The 25,686-nt window shown below is 41.7% G+C and overlaps 1 protein-coding gene across 2 annotated transcripts in view; it reads left to right on the forward strand.

Moving 5' to 3' along the window:
• PIK3C3 (phosphatidylinositol 3-kinase catalytic subunit type 3) overlaps positions 1-25,686 on the forward strand; it is a 655,170-nt gene that overhangs the window by 521,807 nt on the left and 107,677 nt on the right. The gene's annotated exons all lie outside the window — the stretch shown is intronic.

Raw genomic sequence — 25,686 nt, forward strand, 5'->3', positions numbered from 1 at the left:
CTTTTGGGATTCAGATAGAGCAACAATTTTAAGCAACTTTCTAATTTACTCCTATTGTTTTTCTTTGTTCTCTTGTTCTCTTTATTTGAAAAAGAAGGCATCTAAGCTAAGGAGCCAGCCAATTTATGGGACCACACTTGTTTATTGGTGGATGAATTTATCCACCAGTCAGCAACAACAACCCAGGTTGATCACCAAAAATGGGCCGGCATCTAAGCTTAGATTCTTGCTTTTCAAATAAAGATACCAAGAGAATGAAGAAAATTTGATAATAGGAGTTAATTAGAAAGTTGCTTAAAATTGCCTGCTCTATCTGACAGAAAAAATTGGGTTCAGTGTCCCTTTAAGAATCTTTTACATTTCTTTTTCATATTCCCTTTTTATGCATTCATTATTAAATGAGAATAATTACAGCTACACAACGTTCCTTATGGTAAATGTTTGATCATGCACAAGAGCGTTTCTGGACACCAAGTAATTAATTAATTTAATCCCTTGAACAAAGGATACCATTAATGAATGATGTCTTCTGATGCAAAATAGACAAAGGGTTCCTGTTTCATTGTCGCTCTTCCTTGTCTTGGCTCAAATCTGCAAAAAAACTAAACACAACGTCAATAGCAACAAATTCAACGGTTCTGCATGTGGAAAAAATCTGTTTTGTGTTATAAACTTCATTATATTGCAGAGCTTACTTCTTAGAAATTCAGCTTGTGGTTATTGCTTTCTCTACAGACGTTTTAATCTGTATTTATAAAAAAAAAAAAAAAAGAGAGAGATTTCATGGCTCTCTTAACCCCTTAATGACCACAGCACTTTTCCATTTTCTATCCGTTTGGGACCCAGGGCTATTTTTAAATTTTTGCGGTGTTTGTGTTTAGCTGTAATTTTCCTCTTACTCATTTACTGTACCCACACATATAATATACCGTTTTACTCGCCACTAAATGGACTTTCTAAAGACACCATTATTTTCAATATAGATTATAATTTACTAGAAAAAAACTATAAAATATGAGGAAAAAATGGAAAAAACTACACTTTTTCTAACTTTGACTCCCAAAATCTGTTACACATCTACAACCACCAAAAAACACCCATGCTAAATAGTTTCTAAATTTTGTCCTGAGTTAAGAAATACCCAATGTTTACACGTTCTTTGCTTTTTTTGCAAGTTATTGGGCCATAAATACAAGTAGCACTTTGCTATTTCCAAACCACTTTTTTTCAAAATTAGCGCTAGTTACATTGGAACACTAATATCTTTCAGGAATCCCTGAATATCCCTTGACATGTATATATTTTTTTTTAGAAGACATTCCAAAGTATTGATCTAGGCCCATTTTGGTATATTTCATGCCACCATTTCACCGCTAAATGCGATCAAATAAAAAAAAATTGTTCACTTTTTCACAATTTTTTCACAAACTTTAGGTTTCTCACTAAAATTGTTTACAAACAACTTGTGCAATTATGGAATAAATTGTTGTAAATGCTTCTCTGGGATCCCCTTTGTTCAGAAATAGCAGACTTATATGGCTTTGGCTTTGCTTTTTGGTAATTAGAAGGCTGCTAAATGCCACTGTGCACCACACGTGTATTATGCCCAGCAGTAAAGGGGTTAATTAGGGAGCATATAGGGAGCTTCTAGTGTTCATTTTAGCTTTAGTGATCTAGGCCCATTTTGGTATATTTCATGCCACCATTTCACCGCCAAATGCGATCAAATTAAAAAAAAAAACATTAAATTTTTCACAATTTTAGGTTTCTCACTGAAATTATTTACAAACAGCTTGTGCAATTATATCACACATGGTTGTAAATGCTTCTCTGGGATCCCCTTTGTTCAGAAATAGCAGACATATATGGCTTTGGCGTTGCTTTTTGGTAATTAGAAGGCCGCTAAATGCCCCTGAGCATCACACATGTATTATGGTTAGCAGTTAAGGGGTTAATTAGGTAGCTTGTAGGGAGCTTGCAGGGTTAATTTTAGCTTTAGTGTAGAGATCAGCCTCCTACCTGACACATCAGACCCCCTGATCCCTCCCAAATAGCTCCCTTCCCTCCCCCACCCCACAATTATCCCCGCCATCTTAAGTACTGGCAGAAAGTCTGCCAGTACTAAAATAAAAGGTATCTGTTTTTTGTTTTATATAGCATATTTACATATGCCGCTGTGTAGGATCCCCCCTTAGCCCCCAACCTCCCTGATCCCCCCCCCCCAAACAGCTCTCTAACCCTCCCCCTCTACCATTTTGGGGGCCATCTTGGGTACTGGCAGTACCCAGTTTGTAGAAAAAAAATTTGTTATTTTTTTCCCCATTTTTTTTTTTTTCTGTAGTGTAGCTTCCCCCCCACAGACCAACCCAACACCCCCTTATTTATAGTTTTTTAGTTTGTTTTTTTAACATTCCCCCCACTGATCAATTTTATACTATATACATTTTCTGTAGTGTAGCAGTTCCCACCCACTCCCTCCTCGTGCACGCGCCTCCCTCCGCCCCCTCGTGCACACGCGCGTCCGTGCGCACCCCCGGCTACCCCCGATCCCGCCCCCTCCACATCACTGGGCCCATCGATGGCCGCCACCCGCTTCCCAGACCGGCTCCCACCCACCAACGATACCGGCCATCGATGTCCGGTGCAGAGAGGGCCACAGAGTGTCTCTCTCTGCATCAGATGGCTAACAGATGTTATTGCAGGATGCCTCCATCGCTTCCACCGCTTTCCAAGACCGAGGACGTACAGGGTACGTCCTCAGGCGCTAACTGTCTTTTTTTTGAAGACGTACACTGTACTTCGTCGTTCATTAAGGGGTTAAAGGGATACTAACCCCAAATTTTTTTCTTTCATGATAGAGCATGCAATTTTAATCAACTTTCTAATTCACTCCTATTATACATTTTTCTTTGTTCTCATGTTATTTTGAAAAAGCAGTAATGAAAGGTTAGGAGCCGGCCCATTTTTAGTTCAGCACCTGGGTAGCGCTTGCTGATTGCTTTGCTACATTTAGCCACAAATCAGCAAGTGCTACCTAGGTGCTGAACAAAAAATGGGACGGCTCTAAAGCTAAGAGTACTGCTTTCTTCTGTTAAGTGTGATCAGTCCACGGGTCATCATTACTTCTGGGATATTACTCCTCCCCAACAGGAAGTGCAAGAGGATTCACCCAGCAGAGCTGCATATAGCTCCTCCCCTCTACATCACTCCCAGTCATTCTCTTGCACCCAACGACTAGATAGGATGTGTGAGAGGACTATGGTGATTATACTTAGTTTTATATCTTCAATCAAAAGTTTATTATTTTATAATAGCACCGGAGTGTGTTATTACCTCTCTGGCAGAGTTTGAAGAAGAATCTACCAGAGTTTTTTACTATGATTTTAGCCAGAGTAGTTAAGATCATATTGCTGTTTCTCGGCCATCTGAGGAGAGGTAAACTTCAGATCAGGGGACAGCGGGCAGATTAATCTGCAAAGAGGTATGTAGCAGCTTTTATTTTCTGACAATGGAATTGATGAGAAAATCCTGCCATACCGATATAATGTCATGTATGTATATTTTACACTTCAGTATTCTGGGGAATGGTACTTCACTGGAATTACACTGTGTACATAAAACCTTTTAGCCTATTTTGCAGGGACTAGCAACAGGCTTTTTAATAACTCTTAATTTATGTTAAACGTTTTTGCTGGAATGTAAAATCGTTTTCATTTTCTGAGGTACTGAGTGAATAAATGTTTGGGCACTATTTTTCCACTTGGCAGTTGCTTGATCTAATTTCTGACAGTTTCTGATCTCTCTCACTGTTGTGTGTGAGGGGGAGGGGCCTTTTTTGGCGCTTTTGCTACGCATCAAAAAATTTCAGTCAGCAGCTCATTGTATTTCCTGCATGATCCGGTTCATCTCTACAGAACTCAGGGGTCTTCAAAACTTGTTTTGAGGGAGGTAATTCTCACAGCAGAGCTGTGAGATTGTAGTTGACTGTGATAAAAAACGTTTATTCTGTAATTTTTTTTCTGCTATCAGAGTTAGTTGTCTTTTGCTAATGGGAACAAACCTTTGCTAAAGTTGTGTTGTTTACAAGGATTGATGCTATAACTGTTTCAGTTTATTAATTTTCAACTGTCATAAATCTTCTGTGCTTCTTATAGGCACAGTACGTTTTCATAATATTTTACTAGAATTGTATTCCAAGTTGCAAGTTTATTTGCTAGTGTGTTAAACATGTCTGATTCAGAGGAAGATACCTGTGTTATTTGTTCCAATGCCAAAGTGGAGCCCAATAGAAATTTATGTACTAACTGTATTGATGCTACTTTAAATAAAAGTCAATCTGTACAAATTGAACAAATTTCACCAAACAGCGAGGGGAGAGTTATGCCGACTAACTCTCCTCACGTGTCAGTACCTGCATCTCCCGCTCGGGAGGTGCGCGATATTGTGGCGCCCAGTACATCTGGGCGGCCATTACAGATAACATTACAAGATATGGCTACTGTTATGACTGAAGTTTTGGCTAGATTACCAGAACTAAGAGGCAAGCGTGATCACTCTGGGGTGAGAACAGAGTGCGCTGATAATACTAGGGCCATGTCAGATACTGCGTCACAGCTTGCAGAACATGAGGACGGAGAGCTTCTGTCTGCGGCTGACGGTTCTGATCCAAACAGATTGGATTCAGATATTTCAAATTTTAAATTTAAGCTGGAGAACCTCCGTGTATTACTAGGGGAGGTGTTAGCGGCTCTGAATGATTGTAACACAGTTGCAATACCAGAGAAAATGTGTAGGTTGGATAAATATTTTGCGGTACCAACGAGTACCGACGTTTTTCCTATACCTAAAAGACTAACTGAAATTATTACTAAAGAGTGGGATAGACCCGGTGTACCGTTCTCACCCCCTCCGATATTTAGAAAAATGTTTCCAATAGACGCCACCACACGGGACTTATGGCAGACGGTCCCTAAGGTGGAGGGAGCAGTTTCTACTTTAGCTAAGCGTACCACTATCCCGGTGGAGGATAGCTGTGCCTTTTCAGATCCAATGGATAAAAAGTTAGAGGGTTACCTTAAGAAAATGTTTGTTCAACAAGGTTTTATATTGCAACCCCTTGCATGCATTGCGCCGGTCACGGCTGCGGCGGCATTCTGGTTTGAGTCGCTGGAAGAGACCATTAATTCAGCTACTCTGGATGACATTACGGACAAGCTTAGAGTCCTTAAACTAGCTAATTCATTCATTTCGGAGGCCGTAGTACATTTAACTAAACTTACGGCTAAGAATTCAGGATTCGCCATTCAGGCACGCAGAGCACTGTGGCTAAAATCCTGGTCAGCGGATGTTACTTCTAAGTCTAAATTACTTAATATACCTTTTAAAGGGCAGACCTTATTTGGGCCTGGTTTGAAAGAAATTATCGCTGACATTACAGGAGGTAAAGGCCACGCCCTGCCTCAAGACAGGGCCAAACCTAAGGCCAGACAGTCTAATTTTCGTTCCTTTCGGAATTTCAAAGCAGGAGCAGCATCAACTTCCTCTGCTCCAAAACAAGAAGGATCTGTTGCTCGCTACAGACAAGGCTGGAGACCTAACCAGTCTTGGAACAAGGGCAAGCAGGCCAGGAAACCTGCTGCTGCCCCTAAAACAGCATGAATTGAGGGCCCCCGATCCGGGATCGGATCTAGTGGGGGGCAGACTTTCTCTCTTCGCCCAGGCTTGGGCAAGAGATGTCCAGGATCCCTGGGCGCTAGAGATAATATCTCAGGGATACCTTCTGGACTTCAAATACTCTCCTCCAAGAGAGAGATTTCATCTGTCAAGGTTGTCATCAAACCAAACAAAGAAAGAGGCGTTTCTACGCTGCGTACAAGAGCTTTTGTTAATGGGAGTAATCCATCCAGTTCCACGGTCGGAACAGGGACAAGGGTTTTACTCAAATCTGTTTGTGGTCCCCAAAAAAGAGGGAACTTTCAGACCAATCCTGGACTTAAAGATCCTAAACAAATTCCTAAGAGTTCCATCGTTCAAGATGGAGACTATTCGGACAATTTTACCCATGATCCAAAAGGGTCAGTACATGACCACAGTGGATTTAAAGGATGCTTACCTTCACATACCGATTCACAAAGATCATTACCGGTACCTAAGGTTTGCCTTCCTAGACAGGCATTACCAGTTTGTAGCTCTTCCATTCGGATTGGCTACAGCTCCAAGAATCTTCACAAAGGTTCTGGGTGCTCTTCTGGCGGTACTAAGACCGCGGGGAATCTCGGTAGCTCCGTACCTAGATGACATTCTGATACAAGCTTCAAGCTTTCAAACTGCCAAGTCTCATACAGAGTTAGTACTGGCATTTCTAAGGTCACATGGATGGAAGGTGAACGAAAAGAAAAGTTCACTCGTTCCACTCACAAGAGTTCCCTTTCTGGGGACTCTTATAGATTCTGTAGAAATGAAGATTTACCTGACAGAAGACAGGTTAACAAGACTTCAAAGTGCTTGCCGCACCCTTCATTCCATTCAACAACCGTCAGTGGCTCAATGCATGGAGGTAATCGGCTTGATGGTAGCGGCAATGGACATAGTACCCTTTGCACGCTTACACCTCAGACCACTGCAACTGTGCATGCTAAGTCAGTGGAATGGGGATTACTCAGACTTGTCCCCTTCTCTGAATCTGGATCAAGAGACCAGAAATTCTCTTCTATGGTGGCTTTCTCGGCCACATCTGTCCAGGGGGATGCCATTCAGCAGGCCAGACTGGACAATTGTAACAACAGACGCCAGCCTTCTAGGTTGGGGTGCCGTCTGGAATTCTCTGAAGGCTCAGGGACAATGGAGTCAGTAGGAGAGTCTCCTACCAATAAACATTCTGGAATTGAGAGCAGTTCTCAATGCCCTCATGGCTTGGCCCCAGTTGATAACTCGGGGGTTCATCAGGTTTCAGTCGGACAACATCACGACTGTAGCTTACATCAACCATCAGGGAGGGACAAGAAGCTCCCTAGCAATGATGGAAGTAACAAAGATAATTCGCTGGGCAGAGTTTCACTCTTGCCACCTGTCAGCAATCCACATCCCGGGAGTGGAGAACTGGGAGGCGGATTTCTTAAGTCGTCAGACTTTTCATCCGGGGGAGTGGGAACTTCATCCGGAGGTCTTTGCCCAAATACTTCATCAGTGGGGCAAACCAGAGATAGATCTCATGGCGTCTCGACAGAACGCCAAGCTTCCTCGTTACGGGTCCAGATCCAGGGATCCAGGAGCAGTCCTGATAGATGCCCTGACAGCACCTTGGGACTTCAGGATGGCTTACGTGTTTCCACCCTTCCCGATGCTTCCTCGATTGATTGCCAGAATCAAACAGGAGAGAGCATCAGTTATTCTAATAGCACCTGCATGGCCACGCAGGACTTGGTATGCAGACCTGGTGGACATGTCATCCTGTCCACCTTGGTCTCTACCTCTGAAACAGGACCTTCTGATACAGGGTCCTTTCAAACATCAAAATCTAACTTCTCTGAAGCTGACTGCTTGGAAATTGAACGCTTGATTTTATCAAAACGTGGTTTTTCTGAGTCAGTTATTGATACCCTAATACAGGCTAGGAAGCCTGTTACCAGAAGGATTTACCATAAGATATGGCGTAAATACCTATATTGGTGCGAATCCAAAGGTTACTCTTGGAGTAAGGTTAGGATTCCTAGGATATTGTCTTTTCTACAAGAAGGTTTAGAAAAGGGTTTATCTGCTAGTTCATTAAAGGGACAGATCTCAGCTCTGTCCATTCTGTTGCACAAACGTCTGTCAGAAGTTCCAGACGTTCAGGCTTTTTGTCAGGCTTTGGCCAGGATTAAGCCTGTGTTTAAAACTGTTGCTCCGCCATGGAGTTTAAACCTTGTTCTTAACGTTTTACAAGGCGTTCCATTTGAACCCCTTCATTCCATTGATATAAAGTTGTTATCCTGGAAAGTTTTATTTTTAATGGCTATTTCCTCGGCTCGAAGAGTCTCTGAGTTATCAGCCCTACATTGTGATTCTCCTTATTTGATTTTTCATTCGGATAAGGTAGTTCTGCGTACTAAACCTGGGTTCTTACCTAAGGTAGTCACTAACAGGAATATCAATCAAGAGATTGTTGTTCCTTCTTTGTGTCCAAATCCTTCTTCGAAGAAGGAACGTCTTCTGCACAATCTGAATGTAGTTCGTGCCCTAAAGTTTTATTTACAGGCAACTAAGGAATTTCGACAAACGTCTTCCCTGTTTGTCGTTTACTCTGGTCAGAGGAGAGGTCAAAAGGCTTCTGCTACCTCTCTTTCTTTCTGGCTTCGTAGCATAATTCGTTTAGCCTATGAGACTGCTGGACAGCAGCCTCCTGAAAGAATTACAGCTCATTCTACTAGAGCTGTGGCTTCCACTTGGGCCTTTAAGAATGAGGCCTCTGTTGAACAGATTTGCAAGGCTGCAACTTGGTCTTCGCTTCATACTTTTTCCAAATTTTACAAATTTGACACTTTTGCTTCCTCGGAGGCTATTTTTGGGAGAAAGGTTCTTCAGGCAGTGGTTCCTTCTGTATAAAGAGCCTGCCTATCCCTCCCGTCATCCGTGTACTTTTGCTTTGGTATTGGTATCCCAGAAGTAATGATGACCCGTGGACTGATCACACTTAACAGAAGAAAACATAATTTATGCTTACCTGATAAATTCCTTTCTTCTGTAGTGTGATCAGTCCACGGCCCGCCCTGTTTTTTAAGGCAGGTAAATATTTTTTAAATTATACTCCAGTCACCACTTCACCCTTGGCTTCTCCTTTCTCGTTGGTCCTTGGTCGAATGACTGGGAGTGACGTAGAGAGGAGGAGCTATATGCAGCTCTGCTGGGTGAATCCTCTTGCACTTCCTGTTGGGGAGGAGTAATATCCCAGAAGTAATGATGACCCGTGGACTGATCACACTACAGAAGAAAGGAATTTATCAGGTAAGCATAAATTATGTTTTTTCAAACCAAGATAGCATGAGAACAAAGAAAAATTGATTAAAGTAGTAAATTAGAAAGTTGCTTAAAATCTTACGCTCTATCTGAATCATGAAAGAAAAAAACTGGGTTAAGTATCCCTTTAATATAAAGACCGGAATATAAGCATTTAATTTCAGTAAACAGATTACTAAAAGACACACTGAACAAGCTTTGCAATGCTGTGAATAAAATGTAACAATTTAGAACAGAGATTCAAATATCAAAGTATAGCGAGTATGGTTCTTTCTCTGTGACCCCCAGAGAAGCAGGAGTGCATATGACCCAGCAACATGCTACACAGGTATTGCTTGATAAGGGCAGAAGTTTATTAGTATTTGTCCCTAATTGGCCACAGACGAACGGATATGACAAACATATTAAAGGGACAGTCTTCACCAGAATTGTTATTGTTTTAAAAGATAGATAATCCCTTGTTTACCCATTCCCTAGTTTTGCATAACCAACACAGTTATATTTATATATTTTTTACCTCTGTGATTATCTTGTATCTAAGCCTCTGCAGACTGCCCCTTTATTTGTTCTTTTGACAGACTTGCAGTTTAGCCAATCAGTGATGGCTCCCAGGTAACTTCACGTGCAAGAGCACAGTGTTATCTATATGAAAAACATGAACTAACACCCTCTAGTGGTGAAAAACCTGTTAAAATGCATTCTTTTTTGTTTAAATGATTTTTATTGAAAATTGGTACATTGAAAATGAACAAGATATATGATTTCAGTTACATCATAATAGGATCATAGCTGTTCACAGTGAAGACAGTCATCATTAATGATTAATCCAATTCTCATAAGAATTTTTGGGATTTTTTGAAGGAAGAAGTGAGTCATAACACATCATTAGAAGATATAAAAGAATATAGAGGGTGTTAGTAAGCGAGGATAGGGAGATAGGGGTTAAAAGGGGGAATGGAGGGGGGAAAGGGTGTCCCGCCTGGCCTACTTTCTTTAAAATCACAGGGAAGAAAGTTGTTGTAGCTTATAAAAGTCTTGGGTACAGAATGTCGGGGGGACTGTTTAAGTGTGGCCATCATAAGACCCTTGATCTCATATAAATTGAATATTGCAGATCATGTCTTGTTTACCTAGATAACAGTAATGCATCCTTTCTAGCGTGAGGACATGGTCTACTTCAGATTTCCATTGGGCAATAGACGGTATCTCACATGTCTTCCATTTCCTAGGGATTAAGCGTTTAGCGCAAGATAGCATTAGGAGAAGCAGCTTTCTGCGGTAAACGCAAGTGATTTTAGGAATGAGATTAAGAATTATAATTGATGGGGAGAGTGTGACTGGTACCCCCAGAGTATGGGCTATGTGTCTTTCTATTTGGTTCCAGAAGGTATGTAGGAGGGGGCACGACCACCATATGTGGGTGAGGGTACCTTCCTCACCACATCGTCTCCAACAGCTGAGGCGCTGAGGAGTTAAATACCATCGAGCTAATATTTTGTAGTTTAATTCAGATATGGTCAAGGATAGGGAGGCAGAATGTGTGTGTCGAAAGCATTGTCTCCAGGTCTCAGTGTCAAGGTCATCTTGGAGTTCAACTGCCCACTTAGTGAGGTATGTAGGTCTTTTTTCAGGGAAAGAGCCCCTGAGCATTCTGTACGCTAGAGAGATGTGTGCTCTATTTATATTCGGATTAATACATAGCTGTTCAAAAGTGGTCAAGGGTCTAAGTATTATTTCTTTGTGTGGGCAGTGGGTGATCGCGTGCCTAATCTGTAGGTAGGAATACCAACGGTGGAAGGGTGGGCCTAGTTCTTCATTAAGGGTAAGTCTGTCTTTGACTCCCGAGGTGTTGGTCACTAAATAAACTGGTAGGGACCCATGAGGTCTATTGGTTGAGTTGTGAGAGTATAGGTCGTGTTTGAGAAAGAGGCGATATCGAAGGAGGGGGGTCAGGGGGGAAAGTACAGTAGAGATTCCCTTTGTGTGAGTGAGTACATCATCCCATACATCTAGGGAAGCTTTAATATAGTCATTGTCTTGTATAGTGCGTGGTCTGGACTCTTTAGGAATCCAAGGGAGGTCTCTTATGGGGTTAGCCTGAGCTAGATGGCTCTCCATCTGTATCCAAAGCTTTGAGGGGTTGGCATGGTTCCAAGCTATAACCCTGGCTAAATGTGCGGCTTTATAGTAGTTAGAAAGATTAGGGACGCCTAGGCCTCCATCTTCTTTACTTAAATACATGGTGTGCTGAGCTATCCTAGGGCGCTTGTATGACCATATGAAGGAGTTAATCATTTTTTGTTGTGCTGAGAGAAAGGGTTTCGGTAAGGGCAAGGGAAGGGCCTGGAACAGATATAGGTATCTGGGGACTATCATCATCTTCACCGTGTTGATGCGCCCTAGCCATGATAAATGTCCCTGTTTATACCAGTTATCTAGCGAGGATTTAACGTTCGTTTGGAGGTTGATAAAGTTATCTGGAAAGAGTGTGTGTGGATCTTTGGAGATTGTCAAGCCTAGATATTTAAGTTTATCTGGTAGTGTAAACTTTGTTTGTCGTGTAATGTACAGCATTTCTTGAGAGGTTAGATTTATTGGCAGTAGACCCGACTTCTCCATGTTAATGGAGAAGTTGGAAACCTGTTTGTATGCGTCTAGGATTTGTATGAGAGCGGGGAGGGAGGTAGTTGGGGATTGTAGGGTGAATATCACGTCATCCGCGAACAGTAGGCATTTTTGGGTAGTGTCTCCGAATTTTAGGCCTTGTATATGATGACAGTGTCTAATTTGTAGTGCCAGTATTTCAACTGTGATAGCAAATAATAGGGGCGAGAGCGGGCACCCTTGACGTGTGCCATTGGAGATGGGAAAAGATTGGGATATATTATTGTTGACTTTGATTTTTGCGCTCGGGTTATGATAAAGGGCCTTTATTCTGGAAATGAAGAGCTCAGAAAAGCCGAACTTTGACAGGGTGGACCACATAAATTGCCAGTCCACCCTGTCAAATGCTTTCTCAGCATCCGTCGAAAGCAAGGTTAGGGGTGTGTGGGAAAGGTGGGCTTGTTGGAGTGAGTGAAGTAATCTAGTAGTGTTATCTTTCGCCTCTCTCCCCTTAATGAAGCCCACCTGATCAGGGTGGACTATGTTGGGCAATATCTCATTCATGCGGTTGGCTAGAATTTTGGCATATATTTTCATGTCGATATTTATAAGGGAAATCGGTCTATAGTTATTGACTACATCATTGGGCTTGCCCGGTTTAGGAATCACCGTGATTACTGCTTCTAGGAGGGAGCTGGGCAAAGCAGCACCCTGGTCTATATCGTTAAAAAGTGTCAGGAGTTGGGGGTTTATGTGTTCTTGTAAGAGCTGGTAAAATTTAGATGTGAGGCCGTCTGGACCTGGGGATTTGCCATTTGGTAAGGACTTAATAACTAAGTTAATGTCCCTCAGGGTAATGGGAGAGTCTAAGAATTGTTTATCGTCATCTGTGATAGAGGTTATAGGGACAGTGTTCAAATATGTTTCTATTTCCTCTTTCCTATCTTGTGATGCGGAGTCTGCTAGATTATATAGTTGCTTATAGTAAGAGGCAAATGAGTTGACAATTTCTTCATTTTTGTGGGTTGTCTCACCAGATGGGTGGCGGATTGTCTTAATGAAATTGGAAAGCCTTTGTTTTTTAAGGGACCTGGCTAGTAGGCGGCCTGATTTGTTACTTTCTATGAAAAATTTAGATTTGGTAGTTAACGCTCTCATGTGGGCTTTTTGAATTAGAAATTTATTTAGGGCTTCTCTAGCGTCATTTAATTTGGAGAGTTTGGATGCGGAGGATGGATCTGCTCTAAGAGTGGTTTCACAGGTGTTTAGTTCGTCGGATAGTGAAGTGAACTGGGCATTATGAATTTTGCGTTGTGTGGCAGTGTGTTTCATTATTACCCCCCATTTATAAGTCTCCCAATTGTTCGCGGGTGTCGTGTCTTCAGGTTTGTTTAGGGTGAAGAATTCGGCCGAGAGTTTTTTAATGTCATCAACTGTTGCTTGATTAGTCAGTATATGGTCGTTGAGTCTCCAGTTGAATGTAGTATGTGGTTTGCTAGCCCACTTGAATTCTGTATGTACCATACTGTGATCGGACCAAGAGGTGTGCGTGATTTTAGAGTGTACAAGGGCAGAAAGCAGAGCCTGATCGCATAGTATGTAATCCAACCTGGAGTACGTGTGTTGTGGATGTGAGAAAAAAGTGTAGTCTTTTCTGTTGGTATGTACTACTCGCCAGGTATCAAATAGGTTAATAGATCGTAAGGCTGCACAATTAGAGTTGAGAGTATTATTGCGCAGATAGGATTTTCCACTAGAGGTATCTAGTGCTGGGTTCATGGGGAAATTAAAATCTCCACCCGCAATGATGGGTCCTTTAGCTAGGTCTAGTATCTTATTGACCAGGGTTTTGAAGAAGTTGGGGGTGGGTCTGTTTGGTGCATAGGTGTTTACTAATGTAACCGGGGAACCGTAACATAGACCAACAAGAATTAGGATCCTACCCTCAGTGTCTGTATATTTCTGTAGTAGTTCGAATGGGAAGCCTCGTCTGAATGAGATACAGACCCCATTTTTCCTATTTGTACCGGAGCTATAGTAGTGTTGGTCAAAATATCTTTTGGATAAAGTGGGTTCGTTATTTTTCTTAAAGTGTGTTTCCTGAACCATAATAACGTCAATTTTCCGTTTATAAAAGTCATGAAACGCTATAGAGCGTTTTTCGGCTGAAAGAAAGCCCTTAACATTCTGAGTGGCTATGTGTAGTGTTTCTTCTTTATGGTGTACTGTATGAGACATCGTAATGTCGGGTGCCTATCACCAACCCACTTTTCGGTATGAAGAGGCCAGACGGGACACCAAGTAGGAGAGGAAAAGGGTATCTACTGTTAGTGTTGGGGAAGAGGGATTTCCGAGGAAAGGTTAGTTAGTGGGAGTCAGAGGGAATGGGAGAGGAGGAAAGAGAAGTTATGACTTTTTTGTAAATAAAACAGTATTAGAGTGAATAACAATATTTATAACAGTATTAATTCAATCAACATTAATGTAGAATGTAAAATGTAAAATATAAAATACAAGTATTGCGCTGAGAAGAAAGGAAAGAAAAGTATGCAATAGGGTCTCAGCTCATAACCTGTAACTCTAATCTTTGAGCTTTGATCTTTAGTCTCGGGGGCCTTTATTACAGGCCGGGTATCTGGGTAGAGTAAGGTAATATGATGGTCGACTGATTTTAGGTGGTATTGTTTTAGAATGTAGGGGCATATAGCTTTTCTACATTGTCTTAATTCGGAGAAGCCCGGTTAATTGTATTATGTCCTGTCTAGAGGGGTGTGAGGATTAGTAGGAGATGTCATGTGGGGACCCTATTCAGTGAGTTGAAGTGTAGTCGATGTTCGATGAGGTTGGAGTGTATGTGTGCTGTCCGTGCTACTAGAATTAGGTCAGGCGATGTAGGGTCGCGGACATTTAAATGATCAGTGTGCCGTGATGTCACTATATCCCAGTAAAATCTCAGGGTATGTACAGGAGGTTTAATAGATTCTAAGAAGGAGTTCCTCTAAGAGGAACTGAGGTATATGTTCAGTTTCGGAGTCCTAGGTAGGGGGATGAGTGGGTCTATTAGTGAGGTTAAGTACGTAGTTAGGGTGAGATAATGTCTTGTGGCACTACAAGAGTCTAGAAACGATGTGGTGATATTTACAGGGAGATATAAAATATCAGTGCAGGTATAACAAGTCAAACTCAATAAATTCCATAACATAATGCAATAGATTTTACCCTAACTTAAGGCATAATGTAGTGCAAACAGAGCTCAGTATCTCCAGGTCCGTGGTGTCTCTTTGGTTCAGAAGGTCTGTTCAGTGTCTCCGTATTCTGTCTGTTGGGTAGTGGGGGTTAGCTAAGTGAGTTATGTGGAGTTCTTGTACTGCTGAGGTGTATTTATTTTTTCAGGGTTATCCAGAAGTACACATGCTGTCTAAGTCATTGTGGTTGGGTCTAAAGACTGGAAGTCACAGACATTTAGGTAGTCAATGTATTGCGTCATCGTTTAACCTCGGTAAGGACTCTGACTGTGTAATAAGGTGTGTATACATTTATAACGGTGCCTCTCTATGGGAGCCATATGCATATGAACCTCGGCAGAGGCCCAAACTGTATAATGAGGTGTGTGTGGGTTTGTAACGGCGCCTCTTCATGTGAGTCACATGCACATGATCTGCGCTGAGGGCTTAGGAAGAGGGAGTGGTGGGGCCTATACATACGGTCAGGTGTGTAGTGGAGGAGAGATAGTGTCTAGTGGTCTGTTTAAGGTTCAGTAGCGGTATGTCACCAATAGTAGGGAGATAAAAAGACAACAGAACATTTATAACATATTAAACTTTGTGGAAAGCATAACATAACAGAATAGAACTTATCAACATTTTAAACATAATTCCAGACCAGTAGATTATATTGCTCTTAAGAATTTGAGATGCTACAGTCTATATGCGTTGGGCATCTCATGCCTGGGAATCAAGGCCTAATAAAGGAGGAGAAAAAAGAAAAAAAAGAAGAGGCATATACAGATAAACAGTACATTGCATTGCTTTTACTCATCTGATGGAGTCTGAGTCCGAGGTGCCTGAGTTATTGGAAGATATTTGTCTTCTTTTGGTCTGATTAGAGTCAGTGTCTGGATCTGGTCTCCGCTGGGATTTAAAACCTGTTGAACCATCTTGAGGTCTTTGAGATGATTGATGGTTTGTTGTGTCAGGTGATGAAATTTTCAAAATGTTGCAGAATCTATGAATGTCAGAGGGAGAAGGGCATTCCGTTTTCTTCCCGTTTTTCACCACTATTACTGAGGTAGGAAATCCCCATCTGTATGGGATGTGAAGTGAACGGAGGTGTGCTGTTAGGGGTTGAAAGTCCCGTCTTTTCTGCAATGTTCTGAGTGAGAGGTCTTGGTAGATTTGAATTCGATGACCTTGGAAGTGTATGCTTTATTTTTTCCTGGCGGTATTATATATTTCTTCTTTTTGACAGTAATTTTGGAAATGTACCACAATGTCTCTTGGAGGGGAGTCATCTGGGGGCTTCGGACGTAGAGCTCTGTGAGCTCTGTCTAGTGGAATGTCTAGGTTTTCAGGAGAGTTTTCTCTAAGTATGTCTGCAAAGAGAGCCTGGAGAAAGTCTCGGATATCGTTGTTTAATACAGACTCTGGTATCCCCCTGAAGCGAAGGTTACCCCTTCTGGTGCGATTTTCCAAGTCGTCAATTTTATCTTCGAGTTCTGAAATAAGACGGTCTTGCTGGGTTTGACTCGTAGAGAGATGTGCAAGTTTTTGTGCTACCACAAACTCATGTTCTTCTAGGTTGTCAACCCTGTGACTCAGGTCACCGATCTCTTTCTTCAGATCAGCGCATTCCTCTTTGATGCATGCCTTAACCTGCTCAATTAGAGTTACAATAGCTTTATATGTTATTGGGGTGTCCTCCTCTAGGGCCATAGTTGTGGGTGCCGCTTCAGCGCTTGTAGGGGGACTATTGATATGCTCTTCTTCTATAGTGTCCGAGATGAACTCTGTTGTTTTAGTCATGGACGGCTGGTCTGTCTGCTTAAAGAAAGCATGAACTGCAGGCTGGGTAGATTGTTGTAGCTTTTGGGGTTTATCTTGACGGGTATTCTTTCTTTGTGACATAGTGTCTGGAAGTGGTGTTATGACACTTAGGTTAACTGAAAGCGCTGTCTCACACTGTACCCCCTAGGGATTTTGCCCTCACAGGGCGATCACGGTGAAGGGCAGATGGGGTATGACCCGTCACACCGTGGTGTGGCGGGAAAGGGAGTGGGGGTACGTGCGTGGAGTGCCCAATAGTCAGGAGCCCCTAGATAGAGGTATATGTGTTTAAATCACTTGTCTGCAGCCAAGAAATTCATACAGTCTGTGCATATCATTAATTCTGAAGAAAGGGTGGTGACCGCCAATGATCAAAGGTTCTGATGTTGGGTATCCAAAGGGTTAGGTTAGGCCCCAATTATATTCTTGAAAAATTAGCCATTTATTGAGGAAAATATAGAAGCTTTTATTAGGCTAAGACCATGCGTGTCAGTAAAGCAGCGCCTGTAGTAGTATGACAGCATGCAGGGTAATCTTCTCCCATCTATTCAAGTGCAGTGCATGTAGCGTGAAACACAACGTTACTTGTTATTCTGATGTGTCCCTTAATTTGGGGGTATTTCCACGTGGCTTTAAGGTTGGAGAAGGAGCCGTCTGGAAAAGATTGTTTGTGTATCTCAGTGAAGTGTCTGCACGCTAGTGGTCAGAGGATTGCAGCAGTTGCGTGCCCCACATAAGTATCGCATTCAGCGTGTTACAGTGGTTCCCATTTCGGTGGGTTGGAAGTGTGTCCCCCCTGTGATGTTTTGCGGTTAGGGCAAAATATGGCGTGCAGGCCTTACCGGGTGTTGCAGAGTGAGGTCCGGTCTGAGGGATACGTCACGAGCTGCCGCGTTGAAGATGCATATTGGTATGAGCTGCGAGGGTTTGTGAGGCAAGCATCGAGCGTTGATCTCGGTCCTGGAGGTAGATCCTGGGTGTCCCGGTCTGTGTGCAATTAAGTCCGTGGTTTGATAGTGTCGCTTGTTGTGGTAAAGGCCGCAAGCCTAGGGAATCGCTATGACAGCGTACATGTAGAGGAGCAGGACCATCGAGTCTCCGATCAAGTGTTTAGGTGTTAGGAATATCTTGTAGTTGATGTGGGCTTTTTAGTTGAGCGTTAAGTCGTGGCTAAAAGCATTTATACCCGGCCCGCAGTCAGAGCCTCAGTGAAGTGCGGCCATCATGCTCGGCTGCTCGCTCCGCCCCCCCGTTAAAATGCATTCTTAAGAGGCGGCCTTCAAAGTCTAAGAAATTAGCATATGAACCTCCTAAGTTAAGCTTTCAACTAAGAATACCAAGAGAACAAAGAAAAATTGGTGATAAAAGTAAATTGGAAAATTGTTTAAAATGACATGCCCTATCTGAATCATGAAAGTTTTTTTTGGACTAGACTGTCCCTTTAAATGAAAGGTGCGTCCCTTGTATGCAAACCACAACACTTTTGCAAACAAAACATTGTGTGGCTTATTTTACATGCGGCTGTTCTAAGAATAATTCAAATATCTGTGTTACAGAACCAGTCTAATGTTAAGGAGTAAACGGTTTATCTGAGACTGAAGAGTTTCATTGGTAAATGTTACTCATTTACCGGAATTGTTATAAAGCTTTGTAATTTGTTGTTACTTGGTCAGGATTTGGTAATCAAGATAACCATATTGTGTTTGTGACGTATAGTATAACAGATAATTGAATTGAGATGAATATCATTTGAATTAATTCTATCTTGTCTGTATTTATTAATGGGGTTTTTTAAAATGTGTTATATATTTATTATAATTGAGTCCTGTTTGCATAACTACCTCTCTGCATTTATAGTGCCACCTGCCGAAACAAATTTAGGAACTTGTTTTGAAAGGTTTAATTTTAATTTGTATTTATTAATAATATTATATCATTATTACATGAATAAACTTTAACAACTCTTATTACTGTATAATCAGAATACAGGAATGTACAAAATACGGGAAAGGAGATGAGACATATGAATGTGTGAGTGTTAAGCCACCATTTTTATTCCTCATACAGAGCTTTACACTCACAAACAGGCGTACCTCACAAATATTGCGAGTTTGGTTCCAGATCACCGCAATAAAGTGAGTCACACTTATATTTCTTTCCTAAGATATGAAGAGTCCACAACGTCATTGGTTACTAGTGGGAATATCACTCCTGGCCAGCAGGAGGAGGCAAAGAGCACCACAGCAAAGCGGTTAAGTATCACTTCCCTCCCACAATCCCCAGTCATTCTTTTTGCCTTGTCAATGGAGGAGGTGACGTTTGGTGTCTGAAGAAAATTGGATTTCTTTTGCTACAAGCAAGATATTTTTGGGTCTAGCCATAGTCCACGTTAATCCTCCTGCCAGACGGCTTGATTGCAGGTAAGTGCCTTTTTGTTTTCTAGGTGCACTTCATAAGGTTGAGCTGCAATATTATATGGGACATGTGTATCCTTTATAAGGATATTGACAGGCAGGGAGCAGGCACTTATGTGTGACTAGAGACCAGGGGTTTATTACTTTTATTTGTTTTAAAGTATATACCTTTTACTTTACTGTGGGTTAAGCAAGCTATTAACACACTTTGTGCTTATGGTGTTTTTGGTAGAACTAAATATTAGCTGCTCTGCTAAGGTTTGCAGTTTGAGAAGCAGCCTTGTCTCCACAGTTTAAGCGCTGCGCTGTTCGTTGTGGAGATTTATGTTAAAACACTGACGCTGATGTTTTATGGGCTGAGACGTATCATTAAAGGGACTTAAAAACCCCAAAAATTCTTTCATTATTCAGATAGAAAATACAATTTAAAAAAAGTTTCCAATTTACTTCTATTATCAAATCTGCTTTGTTCTCATGTTATTCTTTGTTGAAGGGATACCTAGGTAGGTAGCGTGCACATGCCTGAAGCACTACATGACAGGAAATAGTGCTGCCATCTAGTGCTCCTGCTAATGTATAACATTGTTGCAAAACTGCTGCCATGTAATGCTGTAGACACATGCACACTTATGAGCTTACATCCTAGCTTTTCAGCAAAGGATAACAAGAAAACAAATACAATTTGATTACAGAAGTAAATTGGAAAGTTGTTTAAAATTGTATGCTCTATCTGAACCATGAAAGAAAAAATGTGGGTTTTATGTCCCTTTAAAGTGAATGTAAATTTTGATGCTAAAGTGCCCAGTTTTTAAAAATTCGATTAAAAACAGGGGCACTTTAATTCATCAACATTTACATTTCACTTGTGTTGTGAAAAAATACTTACCTTTTAAACTTGACATCCGCTCCAGCTTCCCCCGGTTGTTGCAAGCCATTTCTGACGTCAGAAATAATGGATCGGTCATCCTCCAATCACGCCCCCCCCCCAGTGTCTGATTCAACGTCGTGATTAGAGGAAGCCTGATTCCTCATTTTAGAACCAGGAAGAAGCTTTTCGACAGGCGGAGGAAGCTGGAGCGGCTATCAAGATTAAAAGGTAAGTATTTTTTCACAACACGAGTGAAATGTAAATTTTGATGAATTAAAGTGCCCCTGTTTTTAATAAAATTTAAAAAAAAAACGGTCACTTTATCATCAAAATTTACATTCACTTTAAGATGGGCTGAACTAACATATGAGTAACCGCTATGCCCTCTAGGAGAATTATGGGGCTAACGGTCTTCCGCCATTACAGACATAGTGGCGGGAAGGAACCTGCAATATTGCAGTGTGTGTGTTAAGACGCACGCTTGTATGCGGCATGGTTCTCGTCGGCGGGTCACATGACCCACCTCTCCGCTTTGGTCTCAGACATGATCAGCTAGCGGAGTGGCGTCTTCTCTGATGCCATTATTTTCAGCTTACGATCAGCAGGAGAGCTGCCGTGCTTACTTGGCCAATTTTTTTTCTGATTAAGCTTAAACTCTTCAGTCAGGCTGAGGTGTAGGGATTATTATTTGTCTGTCTACCTAGCTTAGTGCTAGACTTTTTCTCATGCCCTATCAATGTTCTTTTTAAAGTGAAAGTACATTACACATTTACATATTAAAATGTTAAAATAAAATTAATTTTATTTTTATTCTGCACTAAGGTCATGGAGACTCTGTGTTTTGTTATTTATGTATGTTATGTATTGAAGCACAAATTGTTCCTTATGCAATTCTCTGCTGCTTGCTTAGCTAGAACTTTCTCATGTAGAGATAGGTTGTTGCTTGCTGAACCCAATGTCTCTCAGGTAGATGCTGTTCAGGCATTGCAACAGCTTTCTCCTTAGACGTCCCAAGCCTCAGTGGTGTCACATGCAGTGCCCTGCGGTTTCTCTCAATCTCCTGGAGGAGTTTATTTGCCTGCAGAAATTGCTGCACAGATATCTTCAGTGGTATCTGCGGCATTATCTGCTTTTCCTAGGTTAAAGGGAAGGCGCAAGAGGAGCATAAGAGAGTCAAATAGTAAGGTTTCTGTCCCATCTACTGCTACGCAGGTTGTCCTTCCTCATAAGTCTGATGAGGAGAATATGTTGGTAGCCTCTGAGGGTGAAATCTCAGATTCGGACAGTATTATTCCTTCATCTGATGCTGAAGTAGTAACCTTCAGATTTATTCTTGAAAACCTTGTGTATTGTTAAAGGAGGTTTTGGCTACTTTGGACGACACCGATACTCCTGTTGTTGTCAACCCTAGGAAGTTTAGTAAACTTTATCATTACTATGATGTTCCTTTCTATGTGGAAGTGTTTCTAGACCGTTCTATAGGGATGTTTCACAGGAATAGGAGAAGCCAGGGATACCTTTCTCCCTGTCTCCTGTCTTTTAAAAGATGTTTCCTGTTGCGGACTCCATTAAAGATCATGGTGCATGGTGCCTTAAGTAGAAGGGGCCGTTTCTTCTATGGCTCTGAGAACTATGATCCCTATAGAGGATAGCTGCTCCTTTACGGATTCATGGACAAGAAGCTGGAGTCTTATTTGATCATCTAGGTTTTCAATTGAAACCTGCAGTTTGTATTGCCACTGTGTCAAGTGTGGCATCTTTTTGGTGCAACACTTTGTCTATATAGACTGGGAGCCAAGATATCTGGCTTTGCTATGCTAGCCCATGGAGCGTTGTGGCTAAAATCTTGGTCTGCTGATGTTTCCTCCAGTCCAAGCTTCTGGTGCTTCCTTACAAGGGTAAGACTTTTTTTGGACCTGATCTGACAGAAATGATGTCTGATATTATGGGTGGAAAAGGGCATTTTCTACCACTAGATAAGAAGAATTGACCTAAAGGTCGTCAGTGTAATTTTCGTTCCTTTCGAAACTTCAATGGAAAGTCTTCTTCTTCCTCTTCCAAGCAGGAACAATCCAAGTCTTCTTGGAAACCCAATCAATATTGGAACAGGGGGAAGCAATCCAAGTAACACGCAGCTGAGTTTTAATCAGTATGAAGGGTTTGCCCTCGATCCGGGATTGGATCAAGTTGGGGGCAGACTTTCTCTGTTTTATCAAACATGGATACAGGATGTCCCAGATCCCTGAACTGTAGACATAGTATCTCAAGGTTCCTTGGACCTTTCTTCCCTGGGAGTGATAGTTCCAGTCCCTGTAAGGGAGGTTGTGTGTGGAACAGGGTCTAGGATTCTACTCAATCTGTTTGTGTTTCCCAAAAAAGAGGGAACTTTTCGTCCTTTTCTAGAACTAAAGTGTCTCATAAAAGTTTCTCAGGATACCGTCCTTCAAATGGAAACCATTCGTTCCATTCTTCCCTTGATACTAGAAGGTCAGTTCATGACAACCATAGTCCTGTAGGATGTGTATCTTCATGTTCCCATCCACAGGGATCATCACAAGTTCCTGAGATTCGCCTTTCTATACAAAAACTTTCAGTCTATGGCTCTTCCATTTGGCTTTGCCACAGCTCCCATAATTTTCTCAGGGTTTCAGGGCTCTCTTGGCAGTGATCAGGTCTCGTGGAATTGCCATGGCACCTTAATTTCATGACATATGGGTTCAGGCTCCATCTTTTCAACAAGCAAACTCTTGTATAGAGATCTTGTTCTCTTTTCTACGTTCCCACGGATGGGAAGTGAATCTGGAAAAGTTACAAGGGTAGTTTTATTAGGGACCATAATAGATTCCCTATCTATGTAAATATTTCTGACAGAGGTCAGAAAATCCAAAATTCTTGCCTCTCTCTGCAGTCTACTGTTCGGCCATCAGTAGCTCAATGTATGGAGGTAATTGGTCTGATGGTCACTTTCATGGACATCTTTGTTCGATTCCATTTGAGAGCTCTGCAGTTATGCATGCTCAAACAATGGAACAGGGACTATTTGGATCTGTTTTAGAGGATAGATCTAGATCAGTCAACAAGAGACTCTCTCCTGTGGTGGCTTTCTCAGGAGCATCTGTCTCAGGGCACATGCTTCCGGAGACCTTCTTGGGTAATTGTGACCACGGACGCCTGCCTGCTGGGCTGGGGAGCAGTCTGGGATTTGTTAAGGGCGCAAGGACTATGAAGTCTGCTCTCCCCATAAACATTTTGGAGTTTAGAGCGATTTACAATGCTCTGATGGCTTGACCTCAATTGTTCTTAGCCCGGTTTATCAGGCTCCAGTTGTACAATATCACCTTAGTGGCTTACATCAACCACCAAGGAGCAACTTGGAGTGCCTAAGCCATGAAGGAGGTGGCTCGGATTGTTCAGTGGGCGGAAGCCCACAATTGCTGTCTATCTGCCATCCACATTCCAGGAGTGGATAACTGGGTAGCGAATTTCCTGAGCAGACAGACATTTCATCCCGGGGAATGGGCTCTCCATCCGGAGGTGTTCTCCAGGTTACCTCTCAAATGAGGGGTGCCGGAGTTAGATCTGATGGCGTCTCGGCAAAACTCTAAGCTTCCAAGGTACGTTTCAAGGTCAAGAGATCCGCAGGCCGACCTGATAGATGCTCTGGCGGTTCCCTGTTATTTCAGTCTGGCATATCTGTTTCTTCCGTTTGCTCTCCTTCCACAAGTCATTGCTCGTATCAAACAGGTGAGAGCATCTGTAATTCTAATAGCTATAGCATGGCCTTGTAGGATCTGGTATGCAGACCTACTGAAGATGTCATCTCTTCCACCTTGGAGGTTGCCCCTGAGGAAGGAATTTCTACCTCAGGGTCCATTCCTTGATCCAAGTCTCGTTTCTCTGAAGCTGACTGCTTGGAGATTGAACACTTAGTTCTGTCTAAGTGTGGTTGTTCTGAGTTGTTCATTGAGACCATGTTTCAGACTCGCAAGCCTGTTACTAGAAAGAATTTCCATAAGGTATGTTTTTAAATACCTTTATTAGTGTAAATCCAAAGGCTACTCTTGGAGTAGGGTCAGGATTCCTAGGATTTTGTTTTGTTTTTGTTTTTCTCAAGGATAGTCTAGAGAAGGGATTGTCAGTCAGTTCTCTGAAGAGTCAGATTTCTGCATTATCTATTTTGTTATTCAGGCGTCTGGCGGATGTGCCAGATGCACAATCTTTTTGTCAGGCTGTGGCCAGTATCAGGCCTGTCGCTCCTTCTTGGAGCCCTAACCTTGTTCTTAAGGTTTTTCAGCAGGCTCCGTTTGAGCCATTGCATGCCATAGATATTAAGTTGTTATCTTGGAAGGTTTTGTTTCTATCTTTTCTGCTCAGAGAGTCTCGGAACTCTCTGTTTTGCAGTGTGATTCGCCTTTCCTTATCTTTCATTCTGATATGGCGGTTCTTCGTTCTAAGTTGGGTTTTCTTCCGAAAGTGGTTTCAGACAGAAATATTAATCAGGACATTATTGTTCCTTCTCTATGTCCTAATCCTTCTTCTCATAGGAACATTTGTTGCACAACTTGGAGGTTGTGCGTGCTCTAAAATTTTACCTACAGGCGACTGTAGGCCCTGTTTGTTTGTTTCTCTGAAAAGCTCTACTTCTTTTTCTTTCTGGTTGAGAAGTATAATTCGTTTTGTTTATGAGACTGCTGTTCAGCAGCCTCCTGAGAGAATTACAGCTTATTCTTCAAGGGCTGTCTCCTTTCCTTGGGGTTTCATGAATGAGGCTTCTGTGGAACAGATTTGCAAGGCTGCAACTTGGTTTTCTTTGCATACTTTTTCCGAATTTTACAAATTCGATACGTTTGCCTCGGCTTAGGTTTCTTTTGAGAGAAAGGTTCTTCAAGCATTAGTGCCATTTGTTTAGGTCTTGTTCTCCCTCTCTAGTCATCTGTGTCCTCTAGCTTGGGTTTTGGTTCCACTAGTAATTGATGACGTTGTGGACTCTCTATATCAAAAGCAAAATGTATGCTTACCTGATAAATGTATTTATTTCCGGATATAGATAGTCCACGACTCCACCCTTATTTTAAGACAGATATTTTTTGACTAAACCTCAGGCACCTATACACCTTTGTTTTATTCCTTTTTCCATTTCCCTTCGAAATGACTGGGGATTTTGGGAGGGGAGTGATACTTAACAGCTATGATGTGGTGCTCTTTGCCTCCTCCTGCTGGCCAGGAGTGATATTCCCACTAGTAATTCATGACATTGTGGACTCTCCATATTTCCGGTGCATATAAAATTTATAATTACACAAACCTTTAATTTGTAAAAAAAAAAAATATATCTTCAATATCTGTGAAGCGCAATAAAGCGAAGGGCAATAAAGAGGTTTGCTTGCCTGTACTTGGGACTGCAGTGACACATATGAGTCTGAACATGAATAACTCCAAGATTGACCCAAATATATAACAACTATAAATATTCTTAATTGGTTGTTTAATCCCATTGCCTTCACTGCATTTACACTTGACATCACGAAAGTATTCACATTGCACTAAAAATTCATTTTGAAATAGATGCTGGTGCAATATGTTTAAAAATTGTTATTTTCAAGGTTTTATACAGGATAAATAATTTCTTTCTTCTTCAAAGACGCATGAAGTATGTTATTAAAACGCTTTTTTTGTAGCATAAAGTACTTGTAAATAGCTGAGTTATGTTCAGCAACTTATTGTCACTGTCCTATTGAACCCTTTGATACACCATCGTTTCACA

The sequence above is a fragment of the Bombina bombina genome, chromosome 2, assembly GCF_027579735.1.
Source record: "Bombina bombina isolate aBomBom1 chromosome 2, aBomBom1.pri, whole genome shotgun sequence".
NCBI classification, from domain to species: Eukaryota; Metazoa; Chordata; class Amphibia; order Anura; family Bombinatoridae; genus Bombina; species Bombina bombina.